Genomic DNA, 16,203 nt, shown 5'->3' on the forward strand with positions numbered 1-16,203 from the left:
GCTGCAAGCCCACAAGGTCGACCGGTTGGTTGGTCGTGCTTCCTCCGTTCGAACACGCCTAAGAGGAAGACATACCAATTAATTTCTCATGGCAAGGGAACCTCTTCACATCTGCTAAACCTGTGAGGAACTGCTAACAGTCAATTCTAGCTAGATGTTTTCTGATGCTGGTGTGGCACAGTCTGATATTGTTGGTGACACAACCTTCCCACCATTAAATAAATCTTCGACTTTCGTTATTTGTTCTGATGGTAGTTATTAGAAAAAGATTACTTATTAACTACGTTGATAGCTAGGTTGTAATATTAATAAAGTCTCTCCACCTCTGAGGATTGCAACAAAAAATACCCAATGGAATAGTCCGCATTCCCTGCAGGCGCCAAGATATACGACATATTTGTATTGTATAGTCAGTAGGTCGTAGTAAAATGTATTAAAATAAACATTTTAGGTCCCACCGAGATTTGAACTCGGATCGCTGGATTCAGAGTACAGAGTGGTAAACATGACACCATGGGACCTTAATTTTAACAACACTTCCAGGGCCGCAGTTGGCGTTGTGCTCATGGCTCCAGTGACATTGGGTGTTACTTAATAGCGTGATTGCTTTGGCTTCCAGAGTCAAGACCAAGGTCCCCACCCCACCGACACATTTCAACATTGGTCTTAAGACGCAGTTGTTTAGCCATAGGATCATTTTGAGGTTTAAACCCCAGTTCTTGGCGCAGAACCTTCTCCACCTCCTCCAGGCAATTTTGGCTCTCTGGGTGGTTTTAGTCAAATGTGGATTCCAGGTGAGTCGCTGGTCTAATGTGATTCCTAGATATTTGGCGTCCTTGGAAAATAGGATCGGGGTCCGTTTACACTGGGAGTTTTTATGCTTCATATTCCTCTTCCTTGTAAATGGAATCATTATGGTTTTTTGGGGGTTAATAGATAGATAGCTCCTTCTTTTTTGCACCACCTTCAACCAAATTGAGGGCTCGTTGTATACGATGATGACAGCATTGTGGCCCTTTACTACTACGGCAAGATAGTCCGCATAGCGTAGACAGTCGAATACTTCTTGTTCCAGTATTTGAAGGAGTTCGCACCGCCCGAGGTGGATGTGATTATCCTGTTCCTTAGGCCTTCTTCCTCCCATCGGCATATCTTTTCGTTAACTCCCCTGTTTTTAATTTCTCTATGTAGAGAGGCTGTGATTGCATTGTTAAAAGCTCTCTCTTTATCCATAAAAAGTGTAATAGCTATTTCCTTGTCGTACATAGACTTAGTTAGTACAACCCCCTCATTACAATATGTCCAGATGAGCTTTTAGAATGTTTCTATATTAATATTTTATTTTGGAGTTGGGTGCGCGTTCTATCAAGCAGTAGGACCTTAAACCTATTTCTCTCCTCTTTTCTTCACGTGCTCTTTCCATCTTATAGCTTGGCATTTAGGGTCATTCCCAGATCTCTATGGTTGCATCCTATCTATCGATATCATTCAACATTTTGATTTTTAAAATTTATATGTTCAGGATTTGGAAAGTCCTACTGATTATCTGCAAACGATGTAGTTTTAACGCCACCAATTTTAAGTTAAAATCACTGAAGTAAAGTGTGGAACTAATTGCACCCTTGGGGCACTCTCACATTTATTTTTCTTAGTTCTGAATATTGATCAAACAAGAGTTGAAATTTCGGTCAATTATAGACGAAATTAATATCAATATACTAGCTTACAAAACACAAATAAATCGGCCAAAAATTATTAGAATGTAGGTATCTTCACATAGGCATGTGGTATTTACTTTACTCCAACCGGGGACGCATGGTGTATGATTCGTTCATTTATTTTGGAAATAATGTATACCATATCATTTTATCTGAGTTTCTACTGAATTCGTCTTGTCTTTGGTGTATTTGGAGGGATGCCTCTATAGAATCGCGTTGACAGTTGGTGCAATGTGCGCACCACCAACCAACCGGTCGGCCTTGTGGGCTTGCAGCCCAACCACGCTAGCCTGTAATGAGCGAATGCCATCAATCAGTAGTTTACTTATACAATTTTAAGCTGAACGGTAAAATGTGTTGAAATAAAAATTCAAGGTCCCACCGAGATTTGAACTCGGATCGCTGGATTCAGAGTCCAGAGTGATAACCATTACACCATGGTACCTTGTAGTGCAAAATATATCATAGCAATAACAAATTATTTAATTACCATTTATGTACATTGCCCCTGTTAAAGAAATTAAAACATGAACATATGATAATTAAGTAAATTTATAATAGTTATGATAAAATTTTAAACATGTGGTCCCATGGTGTAATGGTTAGCACATTGGACTCTGAATCCAGCGATCCGAGTTCAAATCTCGGTGGGACCAAAAATTTTTTTTTTCAAATCAATTATACATTCGATAAGAAAAGTAATTATTGACCGATTTAACAATAGAAACATTGGACATGGTGTAGTACGGCTGTCCATTTGATCTATACATTGTTTTTGCCAGATTTTGGGACAGCAAGTTTTCGCCCTGGATTCTCTCTTATTCTTAGCCTACTAAACCAACAAAGGACCTGGGAGAGTTTGACCTGGAAATGCTGGGAAAGGAATGTCTGTGTATAGTAGAAAAATAGGCAGCTTTGAATCAAATGACATTTAACCCAGATAAATCTAACTTTATGCAAGTCACCCAAAAGCGAAGGAACACTGAAGTTCACCTGAACATGTTAGGCTCTCAACTGAAAGAAGCAAAAGAGCTTAAATACTTGGGTGTTATTTTAGACAATAATTTGAGATGGGACGAACGTGTTGAACATATTTGCAATAAAGGAGGGCAGTTAATAGGTCAGTTATCACGGTCAGCAAAAGTGTACTGGTGACTGAGTGGAAAAGCTCTTTCAGTTATTTACAGCGGAGCAATTCTACCCACATTAACATATGCTGCCCCAGTTTGGATAGGAGCGCTAAACCGAAAATACAACATACGGAGACTAGGAAGTATCCAAAGACAGATACTGCTCAGCGTAATAAAAGGATACCGGACAATCTCGTTCTTGGCCACATGTGTCATAGCTGGGGATCTCCCTATAGATTTAAAGCTTAGAGAATTGGCAATGATCAGCAACGACTTACGCAAAGGGAGATATGAAGTGAAGAACATCACATCGAAACTGAAGTTGCTTTTGTTTTGAAGAAGACACTAGTAGGAAGCCTTCTACAATCTGGAGAGGAAGCCTTCTACAATGTGTACACTGATGGTAGTAAAACAGAAGGACATGTAGGATGTGCAGTAGTGGTGCACGGCCTAAATCGAGAAGATCCAGAGTACATACAGAAATAAAAATTGCTGACTGGTGCAGCAATAATCAGGCCGAGCTGCTTGCATTATGTAAAACATTGGAATGGGCCATGGAAGAATGGATCCAGGAAACCGCAGATAAAAACGCAGCAAATTTATTCAGATAGCAAAGTGGCACTAGCAGTCTGGCTCTCCGAGTAGATGGCTATTATTCTGTTAACAATACCTAGTTAACAATATCCTTGGCACAGTGTTCAATGTGAAAGTCTCAGCTTGAAAAACAGTTATATAACCCAAAACTTATATAAAATATAGTCGTTGATTTATTTCCGGAATACTGGAACCTGCCTATACTCGGTTTCGAACATCAATCTTTAGCTGCTCCTTGTTATGCGAGTAGCGTAATGGAGCACGTCCCTGCATTAATGAATTATGTCTCCTTGAATAAAAGATATGTAGTGGTGGTAGTTGCAGAAGCACATCCAGGCGGCAGTAGGGGTCGGTCTTATTGCCCAGAATTAAAGCATACTTGGTTCTTGTTGACCCCCAAAGCCTTCGACGGACGAGACCTTAGTATGGTACACTGATTGATCGAAGATGGAACAGGGTGTACAAAGGGCCTAATTGCAGCTTGGCTAGTTCAAATCTCAGTGCGACCTAGTTATATCAGAATACATTTTGTCATAACATCATGTACCCCCCCCCAAAAAAAAAGTGTGTCTAAAAATAAGATTGTCTGTAGACAACTTTGTAAATAAGAATGAGAAAAACGCAGTTTTACGAACTTATTACCGCAATCTTTATCCTATAAAAGAAAAGATTATAAACGGTAGATAACGTTATTTTTATCTAAAGATCAACATTTCATGAGTTGACAACTAATTATTTCTTAATAATTTTGCCTATTTTCAAACATCTGGTCCCATGGTGTAATGGTTAGCACTCTGGACTTTGAATCCAGCGATCCGAGTTCAAATCTCAGTGCGACCTAGTTATATCAGAATACATTTTGTCATAACATCATGTACCCCCCCCCAAAAAAAAAGTGTGTCTAAAAATAAGATTGTCTGTAGACAACTTTGTAAATAAGAATGAGAAAAACGCAGTTTTACGAACTTATTACCGCAATCTTTATCCTATAAAAGAAAAGATTATAAACGGTAGATAACGTTATTTTTATCTAAAGATCAACATTTCATGAGTTGACAACTAATTATTTCTTAATAATTTTGCCTATTTTCAAACATCTGGTCCCATGGTGTAATGGTTAGCACTCTGGACTTTGAATCCAGCGATCCGAGTTCAAATCTCGGTGGGACCTAAAATTTTTATTTCAATAAAATGATACCGGTCAGTCCATCATCCGATAAAACATTAAATGTTGAACGATTTTACAGCATAAACGTTGTACATGGTGGAATACTGCAGTCTATTTGACGTGTACACTTTTTTCGCGGGGTTTTGGGATTACAACTTCAAAAAAAATGTAGGATTTTGTTATTGTTGTTGAAGGATTACAAGATGACATTAAGAAGAGGAAGATAAGCAATTTTTAACTTTACACTACGTTGCAGATTTGATGCAATCCCGTAGTACACGAATAAAATATTAACATACGATAAATAAATAAAATTATTATTTCTATGATACATTTTCAAATATAAGGTCCCATGGTGTAATGGTTAGCACATTGGACTCTGAATCCAGCGATCCGAGTTCAAATCTCGGTGGGACCTAAAATGTTTATTCCTTCAGATTGTACCGATCAGTTAAACAGCCCATAAACAAATAAATACCTAACGGTAGAAACGTTAGACACGGTGTCGTTCGATCTGAACAGTGCTTTCGCCGGAATTTGGGAGATAGGAAGTTCTCGCCCTGGATTCCTACATAGGCTTGAGCCACATCAATGAACACACCGAAGCAGTACTATTTCCGCTCAAAAGTGGAGGAGATTACGTTTACAACATGGTGGCATTGCTGGATACTGGAGTGGTGGTGTGTACGGAAGTCGAAGGGTTATTTAATGTGTGATGGTTGTAACAGGTCGCGAACACAGTTCATCAAGCTGTGGGCCACCATAAATTTGGGGTGTGACTTTGTACACTTTTCGCCAGAGGTCCATCGATATGGAACCAGGGGACTGCGTAGTGGAAACTCATGAGAATTACGAGTTGTTGCGCTGCCGCCCAGGTCATGACCAACCCTTGCAAGATGGGAATTGATCATTTGGCCCAACAGTGCTTTTTCTTTCCTCACCCGCCCTTCTTATAAATGGGGAGGATTTGAAAAGCAAAGGCAGTCAACCGAAGGACTCATTGAACGAGAACAGCAGCCACAGTCAATGGAGGACTCAGCGAAAGGACTCAGTAAATGTCCACTGTCGAGGATCGAGGAAGCTACGAGAACATCCTGGATGACGCTGAAGGATATGGAAGCTTATGCTGGAGAGCATAGATTGAGTTATGACCTCTTGCAAGTAGTCTATCCCCGGAGTTAGAGTTGTGGCTGACTTACCATTTTTTTGTTTGGCTTTTGGTTTATTAAGACGATCCAGTGTACCAATAAATTTTTATGAATAGTATCTCTCCGGTTTGTTGTATTTCTGAACCCTACCTTCCCTCCACCCCAAAAAATAATTAAGCGCATACTCTAAATGTTCTCCTAACGCTTAGCGATAAGCACATAGGGCATGAGCATCAGCTTACAAGAATAAAACTTATATAAATAATGTACTTTTTCCGTTTTTAAAGGACACTTTCACCACATCACTGAACCCGCGAGGAATCATGTGCTAGGTATTCGACGTCTTACAGTGTACTGCTTCTACTTTGTCGCATCTTCTAAGCATTTGATAGTGGACTAAAGTCGATCTATAAATAGCTTCCTACTCTGAAAATCCACTAAAACAAGTCAACATATGACATGAACAGCTGTATTCTACACTAGGCTAACGATTACGTTTGGAAACTAGGTCAATAGTTATTCGATTATCGAATGTACGACTGGTCGGTACAATCTGAAGGAATAAAAATTTTAGGTCCCACCGAGATTTGAACTCGGATCGCTGGATTCAAAGTCCAATGTGCTAACCATTACACCATGGGACCTTACATTTGAAAATATATCATAGCAATAATAAATTTATTTATTTATCATATGTTAATATTTTATTCGTGTACCACGGGATTGCATCAAATCTGCAACGTAGCGTAAAGTTAAAAATTGTTTATCTTCCTCTTCTTAATGTCATCTTGTACTCTCCTACAACCCGAATTTCTGGGTAAGACTTTGTTGCAAATAAAATTTGCGATAAAGTTAACCTCTCAAAAAAACGGGAAATTAGTAGAGAGGTTAAACAATATGCTTCCTCCGTTCGAACACGCCTAAGAGTAAGACATACCAATTAATTTCTCATGGCAAGGGAACCTCTTCACATCTGCTAAACCTGTGAGGAACTGCTAACAGTCAATTCTAGCTAGATGTTTTCTGATGCTGGTGTGGCACAGTCTGATGTTGTTGGTGACACAACCTTCCCACCATTAAATAACTCTTCGACTTTCGTTATTTGTTCTGATGGTAGTTATTAGAAAAAGATTACTTATTAACTACGATGATAGCTAGGTTGTAATATTAACAAAGTCTCTCAACCTCTGAGGATTGCAACAAAAAATACCCAATGGAATAATCCTCATCCCCGGCAGGGGCCAAGATATACGACATATTTGTGTTGGGTAGTCTGTACGTCATGGTAAAAGTATTAAAATAAAATTTTAGTTTCCACAGAGATTTGAACTCGGATCGCTGGATTCAGAGTCCAGAGTGTTAACGATTGCACCATGGGACCTTACGTTTGAAAATGTGTCATAGCAGTAATAAAATTATATATTTATCATATGTGCATGTATTTTCGTGACAGAGGCAATTCATCTAAATCAACCAAGTAGAGGAGCTGGTATAAAACTAAAAATTCATGCTGAATGAGCAGTTCAACAAACCCGCGAGTGATGACGGACTCAATGCCGATTGAATATGAGTACACCGACTCGCAGGCCAACACCGAGTATCGACTCTAAAATTTAAACTTACCCTTATATTTAAATAAAGATCTTTTGAAAAAATATCTGTAATAACAGTCCTACTTTTTTTTGAAGTTGTAATCCCAAAACCCCGCGAAAAAAGTGTACACGTCAAATAGACTCCAGTATTCCACCATGTACAACGTTTATGCAGTAAAATCGTTCAACATTTAATGTTTTATCGGTTGATGGACTAACCGGTATCATTTTATTGAAATAAAAATTTTAGGTCCCACCGAGATTTGAACTCGGATCGCTGGATTCAAAGTCCAGAGTGCTAACCATTACACCATGGGACCAGATGATTGAAAATAGGCAAAATTATTGAGAAATAATTAGTTTTCAACTCATGAAATGTTCATCTTTAGACAAAAATAACGTTATCTTAGTTTTGTAATTTGATAAAATGTTTGTAAAACTACGATTTTCATATTTACCCAATGTTTATTTACAAACCATTTGCTTGTAAACAATAACAAATTATGTTATTACTATACAATTTTTTTCCTTGTGTAAAGTTATGAAATCTTGCACCTTAAAAATGTCGAAATGTATCGTAACATAACTACGTCCCACTCAGAGTTTAATTCGGAATTTATTTTTCTTTTTCTATCGGCTTAGTTTATCTCAATTTTCTCTGCCTTGTCTTGAACCTAGTCTTCCAATCTTTTTCATCCAGCATTCCAATTTCTATAAATAAGATTCCTGATGACTTTTATTGACCACCTGTCATCAGTAGATCTCGCCAGATGCCCGGCTCATTTCAATTTTGATTTTGATCATTTCTCATCGTAATTTCTTTTTAATGATCAGCATGATTGTCCTCGACCTTGTTTTGATGCATGTCCGGAGAAAGAGCAAAGATGATAAATCGTGTGATGTGCGATTATTTCCTCCAACTTATAGACCAGATTTCTTTCCTTTAGCTTACAACTTAAAAATTGCTGTGATATTGGGTCTCCCTGTTTCATCTATTTTTGTACATATGTTGATGTATTTTTCTATCGGTTATCACTGGCTCACCTTTGATCCATAATACATTTCTTGAAAATATTCGCTATTTTGGGGGATGATGACGGTGAGTATAGAGCCTTCTGTGTACTTTCCAAGTTCCTTAGTTCATTGCGATCGACTCGCTCCTTCTCTAGGTGATAGACAGTCGTTGCTACAATTCCTTTTCCTGTATATTCTTTTTATACCAGGGACTCCATTGAGCCGATCGCATTCGAAGATAATACGGATGAGTGGTTTTTTCCTCCTTGCGTTGGGTTATCGTTGAATATACCCACGTTCTGCAGGTGTTTCCACAGATGCAATAAGTAGTCCTCTCACTTCCATGAGTTTTGCCGATTGGGTAACGCATGCGTCCCGAAGGAATTTCGAGTACCTGCTCGATGCGTCCCCGAACGTAGGTATCATCACGTAGGCATGTGGTATTTACTTTACTCCAACCGGGGACGCATGGTGTATGATTCGTTCATTTATTTTGGAAATAATGTATACCATATCATTTTATCTGATTTTCTACTGAATTCGTCTTGTCTTTGGTGTATTTGGAGGGATGCCTCTATAGAATCGCGTTGACAGTTGGTGCAATGTGCGCACCACCAACCAACCCGTCGGCCTTGTGGGCTTGCAGCCCAACCACGCTAGCCTGTAATGAGCGATTCCCATCAATCAGTTATGGCCATTGCCATCAATTTTAAGCTGAACGGTAAAATGTGTTGAAATAAAAATTTTAGGTCCCACCGAGATTTGAACTCGGATCGCTGGATTCAGAGTCCAATGTGCTAACCATTACACCATGGGACCACATGTTTAAAATTTTATCATAACTATTATAAATTTACTTAATTATCATATGTTCATGTTTTAATTTCTTTAACAGGGGCAATGTACATAAATGGTAATTAAATAATTTGTTATTGCTATGATATATTTTGCACTACAAGGTACCATGGTGTAATGGTTATCACTCTGGACTCTGAATCCAGCGATCCGAGTTCAAATCTCGGTGGGACCTTGAATTTTTATTTCAACACATTTTACCGTTCAGCTTAAAATTGTATAAGTAAACTACTGATTGATGGCATTCGCTCATTACAGGCTAGCGTGGTTGGGCTGCAAGCCCACAAGGCCGACCNTATACCATCAATTGAACATTCGATAAGAAAAGTAATTATTGACCGATTTAACAATAGAAACATTGGACATGGTGTAGTACGGCTGTCCATTTGATCTATACATTGTTTTTGCCAGATTTTGGGACAGCAAGTTTTCGCCCCGGATTCTCGTCACTCTTATTCTTAGCCTACTCACCAACAACGGACCTGGGAGAGTTTGACCTGGAAATGCTGGGAAAGGAATGTCTAAATCTTATTGTTATCCTACTCACAAACAGAGGACATGTTTCACTGTATCTTCTTATTTCTGAAAATATCTGCACGGGCTGCTACTCTGAGTCTATATGCCTCCGGAGTTTGCAGTATCCAGTCAGCAGTCCATCTATTCTTCTACCTCTACCAGGTCTAAGATGTATAGTTCTGCAGTTAATTTCTCCGTTGGCCTTTTGATGAATTTTTTCGTATTTCGTTTAGAGTCAGAATCAGAATCAACCAGAGTCAGTGCCAGTTGAGATCGAGTCAAAACTAGAGTTAGAGTTCAATAAGAACCACAGTTAGAATTTGGGTTAGAGTCAGAGTTGTCATCCTGGCCTATAATCCTATTGAACGGAGGACTTATTTTTAATACATTATCTGATAGATCCACGTTTTGGCAGTTTGGTTTGCCACAAAGTGGTTCAGGCCCAATAGGTGTCCTCTGTTGGAATGTTATAAAAAATGCGCAATAACGCCCGTTCGTGTAACATGTTATGTACTTGTAAGATGTTTCATAAAATCAAGACTGTAAAATTAATATCTTTTCTAAAACACTTTGTCTTTTATTCATTTATCCTACAGGTTATGGGCCCAGAACTGTGGTAAACCGTGTAAGTGAAGACTCGTGTTGGCAAAGTATAAAAATAAAAGTATTAAGGCTAATATTTGTGCCGGTATTGTGATGTGTCTTACCACGTGTTGTGTTCCTCACTAAACAGTAAGTAGATACGTTTTGTTCATCAGCATGTATTCTACTAATAATACAAATCTGGTCGACGATGTTCTACACATCGAAAAATTGAGTAGTCTGAACAACTTTCAAGAATGGAAACTGTTAATAGAAGTTGCTTTCCAATCTGCCCGTCGAGACGAAATTGTCGCGGGCGCAGTAAAGTTAGAAGACCTATCCGAAGACAAAAACAAGAAAGACTTTATTCACAAAGACGCGCAAGCTAAAAAGACTATTTTAGCTACAGTAAATAAGACTGTTTTAAATCATATTTTACACTGTAAGACTTCAAAAGAAATGTTTACAAAATTAGTTAACATCTATGATCGCAAAAATGAAGATCGGGTTAACGTTTTTTGGCTACAAATACGATCAATCTCATGACATGGCTTCAAACATTAATAATCTGCAGAACATCTCGTTTCGTTTGAATACTCTCGAACAAAAAATTTCTGACGAAATGCTGATTTCTAAAATCCTGGCAATATTGCCGGCTGAGTACAACAGTTTTAGTACTGCCTGGAGGAGTTCAACCGCGACAAACTAATGACTAGACTTTTCTCGAAAGAAACCAAACTTAGTGTGCGCAATAAAACCTTTGACGTTGTTGCATTCAAGACGTTCTCAAAGAAATCAGATGCAGCAAACAAAAATCGTAAACCCCCTCGAAATACGAACTTTTATTCCTGTGGGCAAACCGGACATTGTGCTTACAAGAAAACCAATTTAAGTGATACTAAAGATCGCTGCAAATATTGCAAGAAAAACAACCACAAATCAGAAAATTGTTTTTTCCGCGAAGAGCATGAAAAACGTGAGAAAATAAGACCAAAGTGGATCATCCTTTCATATGACAAATGACCGCTCAGTGTTATATAATTTTAAAAATGAGCGTATACAGTAAACGTCGTCAAGAAAAATCAATCTCTACTAACTACTGGTTTGGAAATTTCGCGGCCAAAGAATGTGTTCTAAACAATGTGATTCTTCCTCCTTGTCTTGACAGCAATTCGATATCGGTTGGTGCAATAACGGAAAATGGTGGCAAAGTCCTTTTCACCAACGAAAAAATTATGATTTCCAAAAATGACCACATGCTAGAAGGTGTAAAACAATCAATTTGTACGCGTTAAAACTTACTCCAGATGATACTTATAAGCAATGTTTTCAAGCTGTTGATTCTAAGACAAATGCTACGTATTGGCATAGAATTTTGGGACACCTAAACTATGAAAACATCAAAAAGCTTAAAAACACCTTGGGCATTTCGCTACTTTTGAACATGCTGAACATCCCTTTGAAATATGCATACAAGCAAAACAGACTCGCTTTACATTTTCTACCCAAAGAACCAGAGCTACCAGACTTCTTTAACTTGTTCATAGCGACATTTGTCAAATAGAAGTGTCAACATGGGATGGATTCTACTACATACTGCACGGATGACTTTACTTGCTTTAAGCAAATTTATCTGCTAAAGAAAAAATCAGATACGGCTGAATTAATCAAACAGTATGTTTTAGAAGTGGAGGCAAATAGACATTGCCTGTCTTCAAAATCAGATGTGACAATGGAGGCGAATATGTAAACGAAAATCTATATTCTTGGGCCAAGTCCAGAGGAACTGTCCTGGATTTTACTATCGCTCATACGCCTCAGCTAAATGCAAAATCTGAAAGATTGAATCGGTCCATTCTTGACAAAACGAGAGCTCTTCTCTTTGACTCTCGCTTACCTGCTGAGCTGCTCGAGTTGCGTGCTACATACTAAACAGATGTCCTACCATAGGTCTTCCAGAATCAAAAACTCCGTTTGAAATGTGGTTTGGAAACAAGCCCAACTATAAGAGGATGCATCTTTTTGGTTACGCTCAAGCAAAGATTTTAACACGACTAAAAAAACTAGACAGCCGAAGCAAAAAATATCGACATGTTGGATATACACAAAACGGATATCGCTTATGAGACGAGAATAATCACAGAATCATTTATTCTCGAGATGTCATTTTTGAGGATGAAATCCCTGCATTAAAAACTAAAAAACATATGATGAGATCACCATCACAAAAGGAGAAGTAAAAATATCAGAAGATTCTCGTGAGGGAGATGTGAGACAGACTTGAAATATTGAAATTCGTGATCAGTCAATGAAACAATTGAAGATGCAAACACAAATAAAACTCTCTACGAAGACGAAGAAGTGACTACGCAGAGGAAGACGAATAAGACGACCACCAAACTATCTACAAGATTATGTACTGCTTATTATACCATGAAGCTGTAAATGGTCCTGATGCAGAAAATTTGAAAAAGGCCATAGAAAATGAGAAGTCATCTCTAGAGAAAAACAAAGTCTTAAGTTTATGCCTACTAACAAAATGAAGGATAAGAAACTTATCAGCAGCAGATGGGTTTTCAAGCAAAAAGAAGATGGTCAATTTAAAGCACGATTAGTGGCTCTCGGATGTGAACAACGTGAAGAGATTTTTTATGACACCTTCAGTCCTGTTGTGAGTACCACTACACTTCGTTTTTTACTAGCCTATGCGAAAGCTACTGATAAAATAATAAAGAGTTTTGATGTGGCCTGTGCTTTTCTACATGACAACCTATCAGGAGAGATATACATGAAACTCCCCGAAGGGTATGAAGATAAAAAAGGCAATACATGTCTACTTCAATTGTTCTTCGTCTTCATTGTATGGGCTTAAACAAGCTCCTATAAACTGAAACAGACGATTTGTTGATTTTTTAAAGAAGAATGGGCTAAATCAGCTCTTGACAGACCGATCCGTATTCAAAAACAATGACATTAATTTTGGCAATTCATGTTGACGACGGGCTTGTAATTGGAAAAAATCATAAAATCATAATGAATTTTCTTTTAAAACTCAGAAATGAATTCGATATAGCATTTGAAAAAGAACCCAAAGCTTATATTGGAATGGAGCTGAAAAATGAGCCAGAAAATTTGTTTCTCCATCAACAAAATTACATAGACAAAATTCTCACTGAATTTAATATGAACTTGTCAAAACGTGTAAGAACCCCATCTACACCTGGCTGTGAACATGAAAACTCAAAACCTGAGATTACCCATATCGTGAAGCTGTAGGAAGTCTTCTCTATCTTTCAAATCGTACCGGACCTGACATAACTTTCGCTATAAATACTCCCTCTAGGAGAGTAGAAAATCCAAATGAAGGAGATGTTTTAAAGGTAAAAAGAATTTTCAGATACCTTCAAGGCACCAAAGACATCAAAATAAAATATCAATTCAGACTATGCAAATGATTCAGAATCTCGTCGAAGCACTAGTGGGTTCATCATACTCTACTACTGTGATGAGCTGTCTCATGGTCAACTAGGCGTCAACCAGTTGTTTCAACTAGCACTGCAGAAGCTGAATTTATTAGTGCCAGTGAATGTGTTAAAGAAGTGCTTTTTCTTAAATCACTGTTCAAAGGACTCACTAATCAAAATCTAATTGTAAATTTATACATAGATAATTTAAGTTCGATCAATACGATTAAAAATGGTTGTGATGCTAAACGATCTAAACATATTGATGTTAGATTTAAATTTATTCTTGGGAAAGTCAATGAAAATCATTTTGCTTTAAAACATTGTCCAACTGAAGTTCAATTAGCAGATGCTTTTACTAAATCATTGACTCCTGCTAACTTTGAAAAATTGAGAAGCAAATTTTTGTTTTAAAATTGTTTTGTTTAATATGTTCAAACATTACATTAACAATATTTGTTTAATTATTTGTAGATTCAAATTTAAGGGGGAATGTTGGAATGTAAATTTGAATTGTTATAAAAAAGGCGGAACATGCGCATTAACGCCTGTTCGTGTAAAATGTTATGTACTTGTAAGACCTGTAGTCAAGTAGATGTTTCATAAAATCAAAACTAAAATTAATATCTTTTCTAAAACACTTTTTATTTTATTCCTTTATCCTACATCCTCATCCAGCTTTCTTAGTTGCTCCTCTGCCCTGTGTGCCTTGATACCCAGACAAGCGTAATTTTGTCATTTTCCCAAATGTCTGACAGGGCTTAAACAATCCCAAACGACTTGGACTTCACCACCGATGCCTGGTGCCCTCATTGATAGCAGCCTGGCTCTCCGAGTAGATGGCAATTCTTTTGTTAACAATACCTAGTTTTTTATATCCTTGGCACAGTGTTCAATGCTACAGTCTCCACTTGAAAAACAATTATATTACCCAAAACTTATATGAATTCTAGTCGTTGGTTTATTTCCATAATACTGGAACCTGACTCATACTCGGTTTCGAAACCATCAGTGTAAAGATTGGTCGGCACTAACTGGAATCCCTTTCTCCCAGGCTGCTCACAATTTTATTATGAAAGTTTTTTTTATCATAAATCATGGCATCAAGAGGCATTTTCAGAACCCTGTCTGACTGAAGCTCCCCACTAAGCCTTAGTTGCTCCTTGTTATGCGAGTAGGCTAATGGAGCCTGTCCCTGCATTAACGAATTATGTTTCTCTGGATAAAGATATGTAGTGGTGGTAGTTTCAGAAGCACATCCAGGGAAGCAGTAGGGGGTCTTATTGCCCAGGAATAAAAACATAAACTTATGATAAATAAATAAATTTCTTATCGCTATGATAAAGCTTTAAACATATGGTCCCATGGTGCAATGTTTTGCACTCTAGACTTTGTACCCATAGACCCGAGTTCAAATATCGGTGGGACCTAAATTTTTTAGCCTACGCACCAACAGAGTACATGTTCTGCTGTCTCTACTTCTTCCTGGTATTAACTGCACAGGCTGCTACTCAGAGTCTATACACTTACGGAATCTGTAGTTAATGTTAGCAGTCCAACTATTATTTTAATCCTTAGACGTCTTAGATTTCGAATTTCTGCCATTCGTTTCTGCGATGGCCCTTTGAAGAACTGTTTCGTATCTGGGTTAAAGTCAAGAGACTGAGCCAGACAGATTCAGTCTCAGTTGAAATGGAGTCAGAACTAGAGTTAAAGTTCAATGAGAATCATACTCAGAATTTGGGTTGGAGTCGTCATCCTGGGCTACGTTCCCATTGAACAGATGACTTTGGCAGTCTGGTATACCTCAAAAGTGTTCAGGGCTAATAGGTGTCTTCCTCTCGTTGCCTATCTGCTTCTAAATCAACGAGTAGAGAGTTGGTCTAAAATAAAAAAAATTCTTGTCTTCTTAAACAAAGGTTCTGTTGAATGTATATTTTGTTTTGTTTTAAAGTTATTGTCCTAAAAACATGTTCAGGTCTAATGGTCAACCGTACGTCACTAACCTTTCCACTGTCAAATCCTTCTTCAACATTTATTTATCCATCGAAATTCAGATGGTCAGTCTAGTAATAAAAATAGAAGTAATAAAATTTTTAGGTCCCACCGAGATTTGAACTCGGATCGCTGGATTCAAAGTCCAGAGTGCTAACCATTACACCATGGGACCCCGCGATTGAAAACGCACGTGAACGATTAGAATGATTTCTATTTATAAGACAGCTATTTTATTTTGTTCGAAGATGACGTGAGGTCACGTTCACGCACGCATGAATTGCCACGTAAACCATTTATCGCTTTTCAATTAGAAATTTTACAGACTGAAACAACAGTTTTTTTTTATTGACAATTAAATTGCTTGTTCGGTGTTTTAATGAAACCCTGATGTAAGAAAATCCTCCAGTAAGGTTCTTAAAATAAA

The 16,203-nt window shown here is 37.8% G+C and overlaps 10 non-coding genes across 10 annotated transcripts; 5 read left to right on the forward strand and 5 right to left on the reverse strand.

Moving 5' to 3' along the window:
- Positions 1 to 2,091: 2,091 nt before the first annotated feature.
- On the reverse strand, positions 2,092 to 2,163 carry Trnaq-cug. Its single transcript has one exon. It is a non-coding gene; the product is annotated as a tRNA-Gln (tRNA).
- Positions 2,164 to 2,302: 139 nt separating this feature from the next.
- Positions 2,303 to 2,374, forward strand: Trnaq-cug. The gene has a single exon. It is a non-coding gene; the product is annotated as a tRNA-Gln (tRNA).
- Positions 2,375 to 4,210: 1,836 nt separating this feature from the next.
- On the forward strand, positions 4,211 to 4,282 carry Trnaq-uug. Its single transcript has one exon. It is a non-coding gene; the product is annotated as a tRNA-Gln (tRNA).
- Positions 4,283 to 4,541: 259 nt separating this feature from the next.
- On the forward strand, positions 4,542 to 4,613 carry Trnaq-uug. The gene has a single exon. It is a non-coding gene; the product is annotated as a tRNA-Gln (tRNA).
- Positions 4,614 to 4,956: 343 nt separating this feature from the next.
- On the forward strand, positions 4,957 to 5,028 carry Trnaq-cug. The gene has a single exon. It is a non-coding gene; the product is annotated as a tRNA-Gln (tRNA).
- A 1,302-nt stretch (positions 5,029 to 6,330) lies between these two features.
- On the reverse strand, positions 6,331 to 6,402 carry Trnaq-uug. The gene has a single exon. It is a non-coding gene; the product is annotated as a tRNA-Gln (tRNA).
- A 1,196-nt stretch (positions 6,403 to 7,598) lies between these two features.
- Trnaq-uug lies at positions 7,599 to 7,670 on the reverse strand. Its single transcript has one exon. It is a non-coding gene; the product is annotated as a tRNA-Gln (tRNA).
- A 1,441-nt stretch (positions 7,671 to 9,111) lies between these two features.
- Positions 9,112 to 9,183, reverse strand: Trnaq-cug. The gene has a single exon. It is a non-coding gene; the product is annotated as a tRNA-Gln (tRNA).
- A 139-nt stretch (positions 9,184 to 9,322) lies between these two features.
- Positions 9,323 to 9,394, forward strand: Trnaq-cug. The gene has a single exon. It is a non-coding gene; the product is annotated as a tRNA-Gln (tRNA).
- Positions 9,395 to 15,879: 6,485 nt separating this feature from the next.
- On the reverse strand, positions 15,880 to 15,951 carry Trnaq-uug. Its single transcript has one exon. It is a non-coding gene; the product is annotated as a tRNA-Gln (tRNA).
- Positions 15,952 to 16,203: the final 252 nt, after the last annotated feature.

The sequence above is a fragment of the Cimex lectularius genome, unplaced genomic scaffold (assembly GCF_000648675.2).
Source record: "Cimex lectularius strain Harlan isolate CLEC.00 unplaced genomic scaffold, Clec_2.1 scaffold383, whole genome shotgun sequence".
NCBI classification, from domain to species: domain Eukaryota; kingdom Metazoa; phylum Arthropoda; class Insecta; order Hemiptera; family Cimicidae; genus Cimex; species Cimex lectularius.